Below are 16,792 nucleotides of genomic sequence, written 5' to 3' on the forward strand. Positions count from 1 at the left end.
GATGGAGACGCGTTAAAAATGAAAGTTGTTCGAAACGTGGTAACGAATCTAGTTGCCAATTCCCGAAGGACAAGGACCCCCACAACTCGCAGTCACGAAAAAGGTGAACTCATCATGGTTTGATTGTATAGGCCAGGAAGAAGAACAGAACACAAAAAAGAAGTGCAACACGAGGACTTCCCAGGAGGTCACCCATCCTAGTACTACTCTCGCCCAAGCACGCTTCACTGCGGAGTTCTGATGGGATCCGGTGCATTAGTGCTGGTATGATCGCACCTGTCAAGTGCAGCGCGATCAATGCCTATATGGGTTTGCAAGTGGGCTTCAGTTTCAAATGGTTAAACACAAAATGGGTCTTGAGATATACAAGATGGACGAACAAGGTAAGACGATTTTTGTAAAATGCATTAAAAATAGGTAGAAATTGAATTTTTGTCTAATTTTTTTTTGTGGGATCTTGTTTTAGTGTATATTTGATGGAGGAGTCCTCAGATTGAAGAGAATAGTGATAGATTTGGAGTTGCCAAAAATTATCGTGACTAAACTTCAAACGGTCATAACTTTTGATAGAGAAGTCGGATGGAGACGCGTTAAAAATGAAAGTTGTTCGAAACGTGGTAACGAATCTAGTTGCCAATTCCCGAAGCACAAGGACCCCCACAACTCGCAGTCACGAAAAAGGTGAACTCATCATGGTTTGATTGTATAGGCCAGGAAGAAGAACAGAACACAAAAAATAAGTGCAACACGAGGACTTCCCAGGAGGTCACCCATCCTAGTACTACTCTCTCCCAAGCGCGCATGACTGCGGAGTTCTGATGGGATCCGGTGCTTTAGTGCTGGTATGATCGCACCTGTCAAGTGAAGCGCGATCAATGCCTATATGGGTTTGCAAGTGGGCTTCAGTTTCAAATGGTTAAACACAAAATGGGTCTTGAGATATACAAGATGGACGAACAAGGTAAGACGATTTTTGTAAAATGCATTAAAAATAGGTAGAAATTGAATTTTTGTCTAATTTTTTTTGTGGGATCTTGTTTTAGTGTATATTTGATGGAGGAGTCCTCAGATTGAAGAGAATAGTGATAGATTTGGAGTTGCCAAAAATTATCGTGACTAAACTTCAAACGGTCATAACTTTTGATAGAGAAGTCGGATGGAGACGCGTTAAAAATGAAAGTTGTTCGAAACGTGGTAACGAATCTAGTTGCCAATTCCCGAAGGACAAGGACCCCCACAACTCGCAGTCACGAAAAAGGTGAACTCATCATGGTTTGATTGTATAGGCCAGGAAGAAGAACAGAACACAAAAAAGAAGTGCAACACGAGGACTTCCCAGGAGGTCACCCATCCTAGTACTAATTTCGCCCAACCACGCTTAACTGCGGAGTTCTAATGGGAGCCAGTGCATTAGTGCTGGTATGATCGCACCTGTCAAGTGTAGCGCGATCAATGCCCCTATGGGTTTGCAAGTGGGCTTCAGTTTCAAATGGTTAAACACAAAATGGGTCTTGAGATATACAAGATGGACGAACAAGGTAAGACGATTTTTGTAAAATGCATTAAAAATAGGTAGAAATTGAATTTTTGTCTAATTTTTTTTTGTGGGATCTTGTTTTAGTGTATATTTGATGGAGGAGTCCTCAGATTGAAGAGAATAGTGATAGATTTGGAGTTGCCAAAAATTATCGTGACTAAACTTCAAACGGTCATAACTTTTGATAGAGAAGTCGGATGGAGACGCGTTAAAAATGAAAGTTGTTCGAAACGTGGTAACGAATCTAGTTGCCAATTCCCGAAGGACAAGGACCCCCACAACTCGCAGTCACGAAAAAGGTGAACTCATCATGGTTTGATTGGATAGGCCAGGAAGAAGAACAGAACACAAAAAAGAAGAGCAACACGAGGACTTCCCCGGAGGTCATACATCCTAGTACTACTCTCGCCCGAGAGGGCTTAACTGCGGAGTTCTGATGGGATCCGGTGCATTAGTGCTGGTATGATCGCACCTGTCAAGTGCAGCGCGATCAATGCCTATATGGGTTTGCAAGTGGGCTTCAGTTTCAAATGGTTAAACACAAAATGGGTCTTGAGATATACAAGATGGACGAACAAGGTAAGACGATTTTTGTAAAATGCATTAAAAATAGGTAGAAATTGAATTTTTGTCTAATTTTTTTTTGTGGGATCTTGTTTTAGTGTATATTTGATGGAGGAGTCCTCAGATTGAAGAGAATAGTGATAGATTTGGAGTTGCCAAAAATTATCGTGACTAAACTTCAAACGGTCATAACTTTTGATAGAGAAGTCGGATGGAGACGCGTTAAAAATGAAAGTTGTTCGAAATGTGGTAACGAATCTAGTTGCCAATTCTCGAAGGACAAGGACCCCCACAACTCGCAGTCACGAAAAAGGTGAACTCATCATGGTTTGATTGTATAGGCCAGGAAGAAGAACAGAACACAAAAAAGAAGTGCAACACGAGGACTTCCCAGGAGGTCACCCATCCTAGTGTAAGACGATTTTTGTAAAATGCATTAAAAATAGGTAGAAATTGAATTTTTGTCTAATTTTTTTTTGTGGGATCTTGTTTTAGTGTATATTTGATGGAGGAATCCTCAAATTGAAGAGAATAGTGATAGATTTGGAGTTGCCAAAAATTATCGTGACTAAACTTCAAACGGTCATAACTTTTGATAGAGAAGTCGGATGGAGACGCGTTAAAAATGAAAGTTGTTCGAAACGTGGTAACGAATCTAGTTGCCAATTCCCGAAGGACAAGGACCCCCACAACTCGTAGTCACGAAAAAGGTGAACTCATCATGGTTTGATTGTATAGGCCAGGAAGAAGAACAGAACACAAAAAAGAAGTGCAACACGAGGACTTCCCAAGAGGTCACCCATCCTAGTACTACTCTCGCCCAAGCACGCTTGACTGCGGAGTTCTGATGCGATCCGGTGCATTAGTGCTGGTATGATCGCACATGTCAAGTGCAGCGCGATCAATGCCTATATGGGTTTGCAAGTGGGCTTCAGTTTCAAATGGTTAAACACAAAATGGGTCTTGAGATATACAAGATGGACGAACAAGGTAAGACGATTTTTGTAAAATGCATTAAAAATAGGTAGAAATTGAATTTTTGTCTAATTTTTTTTTGTGGGATCTTGTTTTAGTGTATATTTGATGGAGGAGTCCTCAGATTGAAGAGAATAGTGATAGATTTGGAGTTGCCAAAAATTATCGTGACTAAACTTCAAACGGTCATAACTTTTGATAGAGAAGTCGGATGGAGACGCGTTAAAAATGAAAGTTGTTCGAAACGTGGTAACGAATCTAGTTGCCAATTCCCGAAGGACAAGGACCCCCACAACTCGCAGTCACGAAAAAGGTGAACTCATCATGGTTTGATTGTATAGGCCAGGAAGAAGAACAGAACACAAAAAAGAAGTGCAACACGAGGACTTCCCAGGAGGTCACCCATCCTAGTACTACTCTCGCCCAAGCACGCTTAGCTGCGGAGTTCTGATGGGATCTGGTGCATTAGTGCTGGTATGATCGCACCTGTCAAGTGCAGCGCGATCAATGCCTATATGGGTTTGCAAGTGGGCTTCAGTTTCAATTGGTTAAACACAAAATTGGTCTTGAGATATACAAGATGGACGAACAAGGTAAGACGATTTTTGTAAAATGCATTAAAAATAGGTAGAAATTGAATTTTTGTCTAATTTTTTTTTGTGGGATCTTGTTTTAGTGTATATTTGATGGAGGAGTCCTCAGATTGAAGAGAATAGTGATAGATTTGGAGTTGCCAAAAATTATCGTGACTAAACTTCAAACGGTCATAACTTTTGATAGAGAAGTCGGATGGAGACGCGTTAAAAATGAAAGTTGTTCGAAACGTGGTAACGAATCTAGTTGCCAATTCCCGAAGGACAAGGACCCCCACAACTCGCAGTCACGAAAAAGGTGAACTCATCATGGTTTGATTGTATAGGCCAGGAAGAAGAACAGAACACAAAAAAGAAGTGCAACACGAGGACTTCCCAGGAGGTCACCCATCGTAGTACTACTCTCGCCCATGCACCCTTAACTGCGGAGTTCTGATGTGATCCGGTGCATTAGTGCTGGTATGATCGCACCTGTCAAGTGCATTGCGATCAATGCCCCTATGGGTTTGAGAGTGGGCTTCAGTTTCAAATGGTTAAACACAAAATGGGTCTTGAGATATACAAGATGGACGAACAAGGTAAGACGATTTTTGTAAAATGCATTAAAAATAGGTAGAAATTGAATTTTTGTCTAATTTTTTTTTGTGGGATCTTTTTTTAGTGTATATTTGATGGAGGAGTCCTCAGATTGAAGAGAATAGTGATAGATTTGGAGTTGCCAAAAATTATCGTGACTAAACTTCAAACGGTCATAACTTTTGATAGAGAAGTCGGATGGAGACGCGTTAAAAATGAAAGTTGTTCGAAACGTGGTAACGAATCTAGTTGCCAATTCCCGAAGGACAAGGACCCCCACAACTCGCAGTCACGAAAAAGGTGAACTCATCATGGTTTGATTGTATAGGCCAGGAAGAAGAACAGAACACAAAAAAGAAGTGCAACACGAGGACTTCCCAGGAGGTCACCAATCCTAGTACTACTCTCGCCCATGCCCCCTTAACTGCGGAGTTCTGATGGGATCCGGTGCATTAGTGCTGGTATGATCGCACCTGTCAAGTGCAGCGCGATCAATGCCCCTATGGGTTTGAGAGTGGGCTTCAGTTTCCAATGGTTAAACACAAAATGGGTCTTGAGATATACAAGATGGACGAACAAGGTAAGACGATTTTTGTAAAATGCATTAAAAATAGGTAGAAATTGAATTTTTGTCTAATTTTTTTTTGTGGGATCTTGTTTTAGTGTATATTTGATGGAGGAGTCCTCAGATTGAAGAGAATAGTGATAGATTTGGAGTTGCCAAAAATTATCGTGACTAAACTTCAAACGGTCATAACTTTTGATAGAGGAGTCGGATGGAGATGCGTTAAAAATGAAAGTTGTTCGAAACGTGGTAACGAATCTAGTTGCCAATTCCCGAAGGACAAGGACCCCCACAACTCGCAGTCACGAAAAAGGTGAACTCATCATGGTTTGATTGTATAGGCCAGGAAGAAGAACAGAACACAAAAAAGAAGTGCAACACGAGGACTTCCCAGGAGGTCACCCATCCTAGTACTACTCTCGCCCAAGCGCGCTTGACTGCGGAGTTCTGATGGGATCCGGTGCATTAGTGCTGGTATGATCGCACCTGTCAAGTGCAGCGCGATCAATGCCTATATGGGTTTGCAAGTGGGCTTCAGTTTCAAATGGTTAAACACAAAATGGGTCTTGAGATATACAAGATGGACGAACAAGGTAAGACGATTTTTGTAAAATGCATTAAAAATAGGTAGAAATTGAATTTTTGTCTAATTTTTTTTGTGGGATCTTGTTTTAGTGTATATTTGATGGAGGAGTCCTCAGATTGAAGAGAATAGTGATAGATTTGGAGTTGCCAAAAATTATCGTGACTAAACTTCAAACGGTCATAACTTTTGATAGAGAAGTCGGATGGAGACGCGTTAAAAATGAAAGTTGTTCGAAACGTGGTAACGAATCTAGTTGCCAATTCCCGAAGGACAAGGACCCCCACAACTCGCAGTCACGAAAAAGGTGAACTCATCATGGTTTGATTGTATAGGCCAGGAGGAAGAACAGAACACAAAAAAGAAGTGCAACACGAGGATTTCCCAGGAGGTCACCCATCCTAGTACTACTTTCGCCCAAGCGCGCTTAACTGCGGAGTTCTGATGGGATCCGGTGCATTAGTGCTGGTATGATCGCACCTGTCAAGTGCAGCGCGATCAATGCCTATATGGGTTTGCAAGTGGGCTTCAGTTTCAAATGGTTAAACACAAAATGGGTCTTGAGATATACAAGATGGACGAACAAGGTAAGACGATTTTTGTAAAATGCATTAAAAATAGGTAGAAATTGAATTTTTGTCTATTTTTTTTTGTGGGATCTTGTTTTAGTGTATATTTGATGGAGGAGTCCTCACATTGAAGAGAATAGTGATAGATTTGGAGTTGCCAAAAATTATCGTGACTAAACTTCAAACGGTCATAACTTTTGATAGAGAAGTCGGATGGAGACGCGTTAAAAATGAAAGTTGTTCGAAACGTGGTAACGAATCTAGTTGCCAATTCCCGAAGGACAAGGACCCCCACAACTCGCAGTCACGAAAAAGGTGAACTCATCATGGTTTGATTGTATAGGCCAGGAAGAAGAACAGAACACAAAAAAGAAGTGCAACACGAGGACTTCCCAGGAGGTCACCCATCCTAGTACTACTCTCGCCCAAGCACGCTTAGCTGCGGAGTTCTGATGGGATCTGGTGCATTAGTGCTGGTATGATCGCACCTGTCAAGTGCAGCGCGATCAATGCCTATATGGGTTTGCAAGTGGGCTTCAGTTTCAAATGGTTAAACACAAAATGGGTCTTGAGATATACAAGATGGACGAACAAGGTAAGACGATTTTTGTAAAATGCATTAAAAATAGGTAGAAATTGAATTTTTGTCTAATTTTTTTTTGTGGGATCTTGTTTTAGTGTATATTTGATGGAGGAGTCCTCAGATTGAAGAGAATAGTGATAGATTTGGAGTTGCCAAAAATTATCGTGACTAAACTTCAAACGGTCATAACTTTTGATAGAGAAGTCGGATGGAGACGCGTTAAAAATGAAAGTTGTTCGAAACGTGGTAACGAATCTAGTTGCCAATTCCCGAAGGACAAGGACCCCCACAACTCGCAGTCACGAAAAAGGTGAACTCATCATGGTTTGATTGTATAGGCCAGGAAGAAGAACAGAACACAAAAAAGAAGTGCAACACGAGGACTTCCCAGGAGGTCACCCATCCTAGTACTACTCTCGCCCAAGCACGCTTCACTGCGGAGTTCTGATGGGATCCGGTGCATTAGTGCTGGTATGATCGCACCTGTCAAGTGCAGCGCGATCAATGCCTATATGGGTTTGCAAGTGGGCTTCAGTTTCAAATGGTTAAACACAAAATGGGTCTTGAGATATACAAGATGGACGAACAAGGTAAGACGATTTTTGTAAAATGCATTAAAAATAGGTAGAAATTGAATTTTTGTCTAATTTTTTTTGTGGGATCTTGTTTTAGTGTATATTTGATGGAGGAGTCCTCAGATTGAAGAGAATAGTGATAGATTTGGAGTTGCCAAAAATTATCGTGACTAAACTTCAAACGGTCATAACTTTTGATAGAGAAGTCGGATGGAGACGCGTTAAAAATGAAAGTTGTTCGAAACGTGGTAACGAATCTAGTTGCCAATTCCCGAAGGACAAGGACCCCCACAACTCGCAGTCACGAGAAAGGTGAACTCATCATGGTTTGTTTGTATAGGCCAGGAAGAAGAACAGAACACAAAAAAGAAGTGCAACACGAGGACTTCCCCGGAGGTCACCCATCCTAGTACTACTCTCGCCCAAGCAGTGGGATCCGGTGCATTAGTGCTGGTATGATCGCACCTGTCAAGTGCAGCGCGATCAATGCCTATATGGGTTTGCAAGTGGGCTTCAGTTTCAAATGGTTAAACACAAAATGGGTCTTGAGATATACAAGATGGACGAACAAGGTAAGACGATTTTTGTAAAATGCATTAAAAATAGATAGAAATTGAATTTTTGTCTAATTTTTTTTGTGGGATCTTGTTTTAGTGTATATTTGATGGAGGAGTCCTCAGATTGAAGAGAATAGTGATAGATTTGGAGTTGCCAAAAATTATCGTGACTAAACTTCAAACGGTCATAACTTTTGATAGAGAAGTCGGATGGAGACGCGCTAAAAATGAAAGTTGTTCGAAACGTGGTAACGAATCTAGTTGCCAATTCCCGAAGGACAAGGACCCCCACAACTCGCAGTCACGAAAAAGGTGAACTCATCATGGTTTGATTGTATAGGCCAGGAAGAAGAACAGAACACAAAAAAGAAGTGCAACACGAGGACTTCCCACGAGGTCACCCATCCTAGTACTACTCTCGCCCAAGCACGCTTCACTGCGGAGTTCTGATGGGATCCGGTGCATTAGTGCTGGTATGATCGCACCTGTCAAGTGCAGCACGACCAATGCCTATATGGGTTTGCAAGTGGGCTTCAGTTTCAAATGGTTAAACACAAAATGGGTCTTGAGATATACAAGATGGACGAACAAGGTAAGACGATTTTTGTAAAATGCATTAAAAATAGGTAGAAATTGAATTTTTGTCTAATTTTTTTTGTGGGATCTTGTTTTAGTGTATATTTGATGGAGGAGTCCTCAGATTGAAGAGAATAGTGATAGATTTGGAGTTGCCAAAAATTATCGTGACTAAACTTCAAACGGTCATAACTTTTGATAGAGAAGTCGGATGGAGACGCGCTAAAAATGAAAGTTGTTCGAAACGTGGTAACGAATCTAGTTGCCAATTCCCGAAGGACAAGGACCCCCACAACTCGCAGTCACGAAAAAGGTGAACTCATCATGGTTTGATTGTATAGGCCAGGAAGAAGAACAGAACACAAAAAAGAAGTGCAACACGAGGACTTCCCACGAGGTCACCCATCCTAGTACTACTCTCGCCCAAGCACGCTTCACTGCGGAGTTCTGATGGGATCCGGTGCATTAGTGCTGGTATGATCGCACCTGTCAAGTGCAGCGCGACCAATGCCTATATGGGTTTGCAAGTGGGCTTCAGTTTCAAATGGTTAAACACAAAATGGGTCTTGAGATATACAAGATGGACGAACAAGGTAAGACGATTTTTGTAAAATGCATTAAAAATAGGTAGAAATTGAATTTTTGTCTAATTTTTTTTGTGGGATCTTGTTTTAGTGTATATTTGATGGAGGAGTCCTCAGATTGAAGAGAATAGTGATAGATTTGGAGTTGCCAAAAATTATCGTGACTAAACTTCAAACGGTCATAACTTTTGATAGAGAAGTCGGATGGAGACGCGTTAAAAATGAAAGTTGTTCGAAACGTGGTAACGAATCTGGTTGCCTATTCCCGAATGACAAGGACCCCCACAACTCGCAGTCACGAAAAAGGTGAACTCATCATGGTTTGATTGTATAGGCCAGGAAGAAGAACAGAACACAAAAAAGAAGTGCAACACGAGGACTTCCCAGGAGGTCACCATTCCTAGTACTACTCTCGCCCAAGCACGCTTCACTGCGGAGTTCTGATGGGATCCGATGCATTAGTGCTGGTATGATCGCACCTGTCAAGTGCAGCGCGATCAATGCCTATATGGGTTTGCAAGTGGGTTTCAATTTCAAATGGTTAAACACAAAATGGGTCTTGAGATATACAAGATGGACGAACAAGGTAAGACGATTTTTGTAAAATGCATTAAAAATAGGTAGAAATTGAATTTTTGTCTAATTTTTTTTGTGGGATCTTGTTTTAGTGTATATTTGATGGAGGAGTCCTCAGATTGAAGAGAATAGTGATAGATTTGGAGTTGCCAAAAATTATCGTGACTAAACTTCAAACGGTCATAACTTTTGATAGAGAAGTCGGATGGAGACGCGTTAAAAATGAAAGTTGTTCGAAACGTGGTAACGAATCTAGTTGCCAATTCCCGAAGGACAAGGACCCCCACAACTCGCAGTCACGAGAAAGGTGAACTCATCATGGTTTGTTTGTATAGGCCAGGAAGAAGAACAGAACACAAAAAAGAAGTGCAACACGAGGACTTCCCCGGAGGTCACCCATCCTAGTACTACTCTCGCCCAAGCAGTGGGATCCGGTGCATTAGTGCTGGTATGATCGCACCTGTCAAGTGCAGCGCGATCAATGCCTATATGGGTTTGCAAGTGGGCTTCAGTTTCAAATGGTTAAACACAAAATGGGTCTTGAGATATACAAGATGGACGAACAAGGTAAGACGATTTTTGTAAAATGCATTAAAAATAGATAGAAATTGAATTTTTGTCTAATTTTTTTTGTGGGATCTTGTTTTAGTGTATATTTGATGGAGGAGTCCTCAGATTGAAGAGAATAGTGATAGATTTGGAGTTGCCAAAAATTATCGTGACTAAACTTCAAACGGTCATAACTTTTGATAGAGAAGTCGGATGGAGACGCACTAAAAATGAAAGTTGTTCGAAACGTGGTAACGAATCTAGTTGCCAATTCCCGAAGGACAAGGACCCCCACAACTCGCAGTCACGAAAAAGGTGAACTCATCATGGTTTGATTGTATAGGCCAGGAAGAAGAACAGAACACAACAAAGAAGTGCAACACGAGGACTTCCCACGAGGTCACCCATCCTAGTACTACTCTCGCCCAAGCACGCTTCACTGCGGAGTTCTGATGGGATCCGGTGCATTAGTGCTGGTATGATCGCACCTGTCAAGTGCAGCGCGACCAATGCCTATATGGGTTTGCAAGTGGGCTTCAGTTTCAAATGGTTAAACACAAAATGGGTCTTGAGATATACAAGATGGACGAACAAGGTAAGACGATTTTTGTAAAATGCATTAAAAATAGGTAGAAATTGAATTTTTGTCTAATTTTTTTTGTGGGATCTTGTTTTAGTGTATATTTGATGGAGGAGTCCTCAGATTGAAGAGAATAGTGATAGATTTGGAGTTGCCAAAAATTATCGTGACTAAACTTCAAACGGTCATAACTTTTGATAGAGAAGTCGGATGGAGACGCGTTAAAAATGAAAGTTGTTCGAAACGTGGTAACGAATCTGGTTGCCTATTCCCGAAGGACAAGGACCCCCACAACTCGCAGTCACGAAAAAGGTGAACTCATCATGGTTTGATTGTATAGGCCAGGAAGAAGAACAGAACACAAAAAAGAAGTGCAACACGAGGACTTCCCACGAGGTCACCCATCCTAGTACTACTCTCGCCCAAGCACGCTTCACTGCGGAGTTCTGATGGGATCCGGTGCATTAGTGCTGGTATGATCGCACCTGTCAAGTGCAGCGCGACCAATGCCTATATGGGTTTGCAAGTGGGCTTCAGTTTCAAATGGTTAAACACAAAATGGGTCTTGAGATATACAAGATGGACGAACAAGGTAAGACGATTTTTGTAAAATGCATTAAAAATAGGTAGAAATTGAATTTTTGTCTAATTTTTTTTGTGGGATCTTGTTTTAGTGTATATTTGATGGAGGAGTCCTCAGATTGAAGAGAATAGTGATAGATTTGGAGTTGCCAAAAATTATCGTGACTAAACTTCAAACGGTCATAACTTTTGATAGAGAAGTCGGATGGAGACGCGTTAAAAATGAAAGTTGTTCGAAACGTGGTAACGAATCTAGTTGCCAATTCCCGAAGGACAAGGACCCCCACAACTCGCAGTCACGAGAAAGGTGAACTCATCATGGTTTGTTTGTATAGGCCAGGAAGAAGAACAGAACACAAAAAAGAAGTGCAACACGAGGACTTCCCCGGAGGTCACCCATCCTAGTACTACTCTCGCCCAAGCAGTGGGATCCGGTGCATTAGTGCTGGTATGATCGCACCTGTCAAGTGCAGCGCGATCAATGCCTATATGGGTTTGCAAGTGGGCTTCAGTTTCAAATGGTTAAACACAAAATGGGTCTTGAGATATACAAGATGGACGAACAAGGTAAGACGATTTTTGTAAAATGCATTAAAAATAGATAGAAATTGAATTTTTGTCTAATTTTTTTTGTGGGATCTTGTTTTAGTGTATATTTGATGGAGGAGTCCTCAGATTGAAGAGAATAGTGATAGATTTGGAGTTGCCAAAAATTATCGTGACTAAACTTCAAACGGTCATAACTTTTGATAGAGAAGTCGGATGGAGACGCGCTAAAAATGAAAGTTGTTCGAAACGTGGTAACGAATCTAGTTGCCAATTCCCGAAGGACAAGGACCCCCACAACTCGCAGTCACGAAAAAGGTGAACTCATCATGGTTTGATTGTATAGGCCAGGAAGAAGAACAGAACACAAAAAAGAAGTGCAACACGAGGACTTCCCACGAGGTCACCCATCCTAGTACTACTCTCGCCCAAGCACGCTTCACTGCGGAGTTCTGATGGGATCCGGTGCATTAGTGCTGGTATGATCGCACCTGTCAAGTGCAGCACGACCAATGCCTATATGGGTTTGCAAGTGGGCTTCAGTTTCAAATGGTTAAACACAAAATGGGTCTTGAGATATACAAGATGGACGAACAAGGTAAGACGATTTTTGTAAAATGCATTAAAAATAGGTAGAAATTGAATTTTTGTCTAATTTTTTTTGTGGGATCTTGTTTTAGTGTATATTTGATGGAGGAGTCCTCAGATTGAAGAGAATAGTGATAGATTTGGAGTTGCCAAAAATTATCGTGACTAAACTTCAAACGGTCATAACTTTTGATAGAGAAGTCGGATGGAGACGCGTTAAAAATGAAAGTTGTTCGAAACGTGGTAACGAATCTGGTTGCCTATTCCCGAAGGACAAGGACCCCCACAACTCGCAGTCACGAAAAAGGTCAACTCATCATGGTTTGATTGTATAGGCCAGGAGGAAGAACAGAACACAAAAAAGAAGTGCAACACGAGGACTTCCCAGGAGGTCACCCATCCTAGTACTACTCTCGCCCAAGCGCGCTTCACTGCGGAGTTCTGATGGGATCCGGTGCATTAGTGCTGGTATGATTGCACCTGTCAAGTGCAGCGCGATCAATGCCTATATGGGTTTGCAAGTGGGCTTCAGTTTCAAATGGTTAAACACAAAATGGGTCTTGAGATATACAAGATGGACGAACAAGGTAAGACGATTTTTGTAAAATGCATTAAAAATAGGTAGAAATTGAATTTTTGTCTAATTTTTTTTGTGGGATCTTGTTTTAGTGTATATTTGATGGAGGAGTCCTCAGATTGAAGAGAATAGTGATAGATTTGGAGTTGCCAAAAATTATCGTGACTAAACTTCAAACGGTCATAACTTTTGATAGAGAAGTCGGATGGAGACGCGTTAAAAATGAAAGTTGTTCGAAACGTGGTAACGAATCTAGTTGCCAATTCCCGAAGGACAAGGACCCCCACAACTCGCAGTCACGAAAAAGGTGAACTCATCATGGTTTGATTGTATAGGCCAGGAGGAAGAACAGAACACAAAAAAGAAGTGCAACACGAGGATTTCCCAGGAGGTCACCCATCCTAGTACTACTCTCGCCCAAGCGCGCTTATCTGCGGAGTTCTGATGGGATCCGGTGCATTAGTGCTGGTATGATCGCACCTGTCAAGTGCAGCGCGATCAATGCCTATATGGGTTTGCAAGTGGGCTTCAGTTTCAAATGGTTAAACACAAAATGGGTCTTGAGATATACAAGATGGACGAACAAGGTAAGACGATTTTTGTAAAATGCATTAAAAATAGGTAGAAATTGAATTTTTGTCTAATTTTTTTTGTGGGATCTTGTTTTAGTGTATATTTGATGGAGGAGTCCTCAGATTGAAGAGAATAGTGATAGATTTGGAGTTGCCAAAAATTATCGTGACTAAACTTCAAACGGTCATAACTTTTGATAGAGAAGTCGGATGGAGACGCGTTAAAAATGAAAGTTGTTCGAAACGTGGTAACGAATCTAGTTGCCAATTCCCGAAGGACAAGGACCCCCACAACTCGCAGTCACGAAAAAGGTGAACTCATCATGGTTTGATTGTATAGGCCAGGAGGAAGAACAGAACACAAAAAAGAAGTGCAACACGAGGACTTCCCAGGAGGTCACCCATACTAGTACTACTCTCGCCCAAGCACGCTTGACTGCGGAGTTCTGATGGGATCCGGTGCATTAGTGCTGGTATGATCGCACCTGTCAAGTGCAGCGCGATCAATGCCTATATGGGTTTGCAAGTGGGCTTCAGTTTCAAATGGTTAAACACAAAATGGGTCTTGAGATATACAAGATGGACGAACAAGGTAAGACGATTTTTGTAAAATGCATTAAAAATAGGTAGAAATTGAATTTTTGTCTAATTTTTTTTGTGGGATCTTGTTTTAGTGTATATTTGATGGAGGAGTCCTCAGATTGAAGAGAATAGTGATAGATTTGGAGTTGCCAAAAATTATCGTGACTAAACTTCAAACGGTCATAACTTTTGATAGAGAAGTCGGATGGAGACGCGTTAAAAATGAAAGTTGTTCGAAACGTGGTAACGAATCTAGTTGCCAATTCCCGAAGGACAAGGACCCCCACAACTCGCAGTCACGAAAAAGGTGAACTCATCATGGTTTGATTGTATAGGCCAGGAGGAAGAACAGAACACAAAAAAGAAGTGCAACACGAGGACTTCCCAGGAGGTCACCCATACTAGTACTACTCTCGCCCAGGCACGCTTAACTGCGGAGTTCTGATGGGAACCGGTGCATTAGTGCTGGTATGATCGCACCTGTCAAGTGCAGCGCGATCAATGCCTATATGGGTTTGCAAGTGGGCTTCAGTTTCAAATGGTTAAACACAAAATGGGTCTTGAGATATACAAGATGGACGAACAAGGTAAGACGATTTTTGTAAAATGCATTAAAAATAGGTAGAAATTGAATTTTTGTCTAATTTTTTTTGTGGGATCTTGTTTTAGTGTATATTTGATGGAGGAGTCCTCAGATTGAAGAGAATAGTGATAGATTTGGAGTTGCCAAAAATTATCGTGACTAAACTTCAAACGGTCATAACTTTTGATAGAGAAGTCGGATGGAGACGCGTTAAAAATGAAAGTTGTTCGAAACGTGGTAACGAATCTAGTTGCCAATTCCCGAAGGACAAGGACCCCCACAACTCGCAGTCACGAAAAAGGTGAACTCATCATGGTTTGATTGTATACGCCAGGAGGAAGAACAGAACACAAAAAAGAAGTGCAACACGAGGACTTCCCAGGAGGTCACCCATCCTAGTACTACTCTCGCCCATGCACGCTTGACTGCGGAGTTCTGATGGGATCCGGTGCATTAGTGCTGGTATGATCGCACCTGTCAAGTGCAGCGCGATCAATGCCTATATGGGTTTGCAAGTGGGCTTCAGTTTCAAATGGTTAAACACAAAATGGGTCTTGAGATATACAAGATGGACGAACAAGGTAAGACGATTTTTGTAAAATGCATTAAAAATAGGTAGAAATTGAAATTTTGTCTAATTTTTTTTGTGGGATCTTGTTTTAGTGTATATTTGATGGAGGAGTCCTCAGATTGAACAGAATAGTGATAGATTTGGAGTTGTCAAAAATTATCGTGACTAAACTTCAAACGGTCATAACTTTTGATAGAGAAGTCGGATGGAGACGCGTTAAAAATGAAAGTTGTTCGAAACGTGGTAACGAATCTAGTTGCCAATTCCCGAAGGACAAGGACCCCCACAACTCGCAGTCACGAAAAAGGTGAACTCATCATGGTTTGATTGTATAGGCCAGGAGGAAGAACAGAACACAAAAAAGAAGTGCAACACGAGGACTTCCCAGGAGGTCACCCATCCTAGTACTACTCTCGCCCAAGCACGCTTGACTGCGGATTTCTGATGGGATCCGGTGCATTAGTGCTGGTATGATCGCACCTGTCAAGTGCAGCGCGATCAATGCCTATATGGGTTTGCAAGTGGGCTTCAGTTTCAAATGGTTAAACACAAAATGGGTCTTGAGATATACAAGATGGACGAACAAGGTAAGACGATTTTTGTAAAATGCATTAAAAATAGGTAGAAATTGAATTTTTGTCTAATTTTTTTTGTGGGATCTTGTTTTAGTGTATATTTGATGGAGGAGTCCTCAGATTGAAGAGAATAGTGATAGATTTGGAGTTGCCAAAAATTATCGTGACTAAACTTCAAACGGTCATAACTTTTGATAGAGAAGTCGGATGGAGACGCGTTAAAAATGAAAGTTGTTCGAAACGTGGTAACGAATCTAGTTGCCAATTCCCGAAGGACAAGGACCCCCACAACTCGCAGTCACGAAAAAGGTGAACTCATCATGGTTTGATTGTATAGGCCAGGAGGAAGAACAGAACACAAAAAAGAAGTGCAACACGAGGACTTCCCAGGAGGTCACCCATCCTAGTACTACTCTCGCCCAAGCACGCTTAACTGCGGATTTCTGATGGGATCCGGTGCATTAGTGCTGGTATGATCGCACCTGTCAAGTGCAGCGCGATCAATGCCTATATGGGTTTGCAAGTGGGCTTCAGTTTCAAATGGTTAAACACAAAATGGGTCTTGAGATATACAAGATGGACGAACAAGGTAAGACGATTTTTGTAAAATGCATTAAAAATAGGTAGAAATTGAAATTTTGTCTAATTTTTTTTGTGGGATCTTGTTTTAGTGTATATTTGATGGAGGAGTCCTCAGATTGAACAGAATAGTGATAGATTTGGAGTTGCCAAAAATTATCGTGACTAAACTTCAAACGGTCATAACTTTTGATAGAGAAGTCGGATGGAGACGCGTTAAAAATGAAAGTTGTTCGAAACGTGGTAACGAATCTAGTTGCCAATTCCCGAAGGACAAGGACCCCCACAACTCGCAGTCACGAAAAAGGTGAACTCATCATGGTTTGATTGTATAGGCCAGGAGGAAGAACAGAACACAAAAAAGAAGTGCAACACGAGGACTTCCTAGGAGGTCACCCATCCTAGTACTACTCTCGCCCAAGCACGCTTAACTGCGGATTTCTGATGGGATCCGGTGCATTAGTGCTGGTATGATCGCACCTGTCAAGTGCAGCG

At 41.5% G+C, this 16,792-nt stretch overlaps 22 non-coding genes and 4 pseudogenes across 22 annotated transcripts; all 26 read right to left on the bottom strand.

Moving 5' to 3' along the window:
• Positions 1–159: 159 nt before the first annotated feature.
• LOC150026905 (5S ribosomal RNA) lies at positions 160–278 on the bottom strand. Its single transcript, XR_016522608.1, has one exon. It is a non-coding gene; the product is annotated as a 5S ribosomal RNA (ribosomal RNA).
• Positions 279–737: 459 nt separating this feature from the next.
• Positions 738–856, bottom strand: LOC150026906 (5S ribosomal RNA; annotated as a pseudogene).
• Positions 857–1,314: 458 nt separating this feature from the next.
• On the bottom strand, positions 1,315–1,433 carry LOC150026907 (5S ribosomal RNA; annotated as a pseudogene).
• A 459-nt stretch (positions 1,434–1,892) lies between these two features.
• Positions 1,893–2,011, bottom strand: LOC150026908 (5S ribosomal RNA; annotated as a pseudogene).
• An 856-nt stretch (positions 2,012–2,867) lies between these two features.
• Positions 2,868–2,986, bottom strand: LOC150026909 (5S ribosomal RNA). Its single transcript, XR_016522141.1, has one exon. It is a non-coding gene; the product is annotated as a 5S ribosomal RNA (ribosomal RNA).
• Positions 2,987–3,445: 459 nt separating this feature from the next.
• LOC150026910 (5S ribosomal RNA) lies at positions 3,446–3,564 on the bottom strand. Its single transcript, XR_016521976.1, has one exon. It is a non-coding gene; the product is annotated as a 5S ribosomal RNA (ribosomal RNA).
• Positions 3,565–4,023: 459 nt separating this feature from the next.
• LOC150026911 (5S ribosomal RNA) lies at positions 4,024–4,142 on the bottom strand. Its single transcript, XR_016522078.1, has one exon. It is a non-coding gene; the product is annotated as a 5S ribosomal RNA (ribosomal RNA).
• A 459-nt stretch (positions 4,143–4,601) lies between these two features.
• Positions 4,602–4,720, bottom strand: LOC150026912 (5S ribosomal RNA). The gene has a single exon (XR_016522254.1). It is a non-coding gene; the product is annotated as a 5S ribosomal RNA (ribosomal RNA).
• A 459-nt stretch (positions 4,721–5,179) lies between these two features.
• Positions 5,180–5,298, bottom strand: LOC150026913 (5S ribosomal RNA). Its single transcript, XR_016522061.1, has one exon. It is a non-coding gene; the product is annotated as a 5S ribosomal RNA (ribosomal RNA).
• Positions 5,299–5,756: 458 nt separating this feature from the next.
• LOC150026914 (5S ribosomal RNA) lies at positions 5,757–5,875 on the bottom strand. Its single transcript, XR_016522151.1, has one exon. It is a non-coding gene; the product is annotated as a 5S ribosomal RNA (ribosomal RNA).
• Positions 5,876–6,333: 458 nt separating this feature from the next.
• On the bottom strand, positions 6,334–6,452 carry LOC150026915 (5S ribosomal RNA). The gene has a single exon (XR_016521977.1). It is a non-coding gene; the product is annotated as a 5S ribosomal RNA (ribosomal RNA).
• A 459-nt stretch (positions 6,453–6,911) lies between these two features.
• Positions 6,912–7,030, bottom strand: LOC150026916 (5S ribosomal RNA). The gene has a single exon (XR_016522609.1). It is a non-coding gene; the product is annotated as a 5S ribosomal RNA (ribosomal RNA).
• A 1,015-nt stretch (positions 7,031–8,045) lies between these two features.
• Positions 8,046–8,164, bottom strand: LOC150026917 (5S ribosomal RNA). Its single transcript, XR_016522631.1, has one exon. It is a non-coding gene; the product is annotated as a 5S ribosomal RNA (ribosomal RNA).
• A 458-nt stretch (positions 8,165–8,622) lies between these two features.
• LOC150026918 (5S ribosomal RNA) lies at positions 8,623–8,741 on the bottom strand. The gene has a single exon (XR_016522632.1). It is a non-coding gene; the product is annotated as a 5S ribosomal RNA (ribosomal RNA).
• A 458-nt stretch (positions 8,742–9,199) lies between these two features.
• Positions 9,200–9,318, bottom strand: LOC150026919 (5S ribosomal RNA; annotated as a pseudogene).
• A 1,015-nt stretch (positions 9,319–10,333) lies between these two features.
• Positions 10,334–10,452, bottom strand: LOC150026920 (5S ribosomal RNA). The gene has a single exon (XR_016522633.1). It is a non-coding gene; the product is annotated as a 5S ribosomal RNA (ribosomal RNA).
• Positions 10,453–10,910: 458 nt separating this feature from the next.
• On the bottom strand, positions 10,911–11,029 carry LOC150026921 (5S ribosomal RNA). The gene has a single exon (XR_016522634.1). It is a non-coding gene; the product is annotated as a 5S ribosomal RNA (ribosomal RNA).
• A 1,015-nt stretch (positions 11,030–12,044) lies between these two features.
• Positions 12,045–12,163, bottom strand: LOC150026922 (5S ribosomal RNA). Its single transcript, XR_016522635.1, has one exon. It is a non-coding gene; the product is annotated as a 5S ribosomal RNA (ribosomal RNA).
• Positions 12,164–12,621: 458 nt separating this feature from the next.
• On the bottom strand, positions 12,622–12,740 carry LOC150026923 (5S ribosomal RNA). The gene has a single exon (XR_016522092.1). It is a non-coding gene; the product is annotated as a 5S ribosomal RNA (ribosomal RNA).
• Positions 12,741–13,198: 458 nt separating this feature from the next.
• LOC150026924 (5S ribosomal RNA) lies at positions 13,199–13,317 on the bottom strand. Its single transcript, XR_016522086.1, has one exon. It is a non-coding gene; the product is annotated as a 5S ribosomal RNA (ribosomal RNA).
• A 458-nt stretch (positions 13,318–13,775) lies between these two features.
• Positions 13,776–13,894, bottom strand: LOC150026925 (5S ribosomal RNA). The gene has a single exon (XR_016521994.1). It is a non-coding gene; the product is annotated as a 5S ribosomal RNA (ribosomal RNA).
• A 458-nt stretch (positions 13,895–14,352) lies between these two features.
• Positions 14,353–14,471, bottom strand: LOC150026926 (5S ribosomal RNA). The gene has a single exon (XR_016522139.1). It is a non-coding gene; the product is annotated as a 5S ribosomal RNA (ribosomal RNA).
• A 458-nt stretch (positions 14,472–14,929) lies between these two features.
• Positions 14,930–15,048, bottom strand: LOC150026927 (5S ribosomal RNA). Its single transcript, XR_016521949.1, has one exon. It is a non-coding gene; the product is annotated as a 5S ribosomal RNA (ribosomal RNA).
• Positions 15,049–15,506: 458 nt separating this feature from the next.
• LOC150026928 (5S ribosomal RNA) lies at positions 15,507–15,625 on the bottom strand. The gene has a single exon (XR_016522121.1). It is a non-coding gene; the product is annotated as a 5S ribosomal RNA (ribosomal RNA).
• Positions 15,626–16,083: 458 nt separating this feature from the next.
• Positions 16,084–16,202, bottom strand: LOC150026929 (5S ribosomal RNA). The gene has a single exon (XR_016522012.1). It is a non-coding gene; the product is annotated as a 5S ribosomal RNA (ribosomal RNA).
• A 458-nt stretch (positions 16,203–16,660) lies between these two features.
• LOC150026930 (5S ribosomal RNA) lies at positions 16,661–16,779 on the bottom strand. The gene has a single exon (XR_016522177.1). It is a non-coding gene; the product is annotated as a 5S ribosomal RNA (ribosomal RNA).
• Between the last annotated feature and the right edge of the window lie 13 nt (positions 16,780–16,792).

This window comes from Phaseolus vulgaris, chromosome 6, assembly GCF_051622355.1.
Source record: "Phaseolus vulgaris cultivar YP4 chromosome 6, ASM5162235v1, whole genome shotgun sequence".
NCBI lineage: Eukaryota > Viridiplantae > Streptophyta > Magnoliopsida > Fabales > Fabaceae > Phaseolus > Phaseolus vulgaris.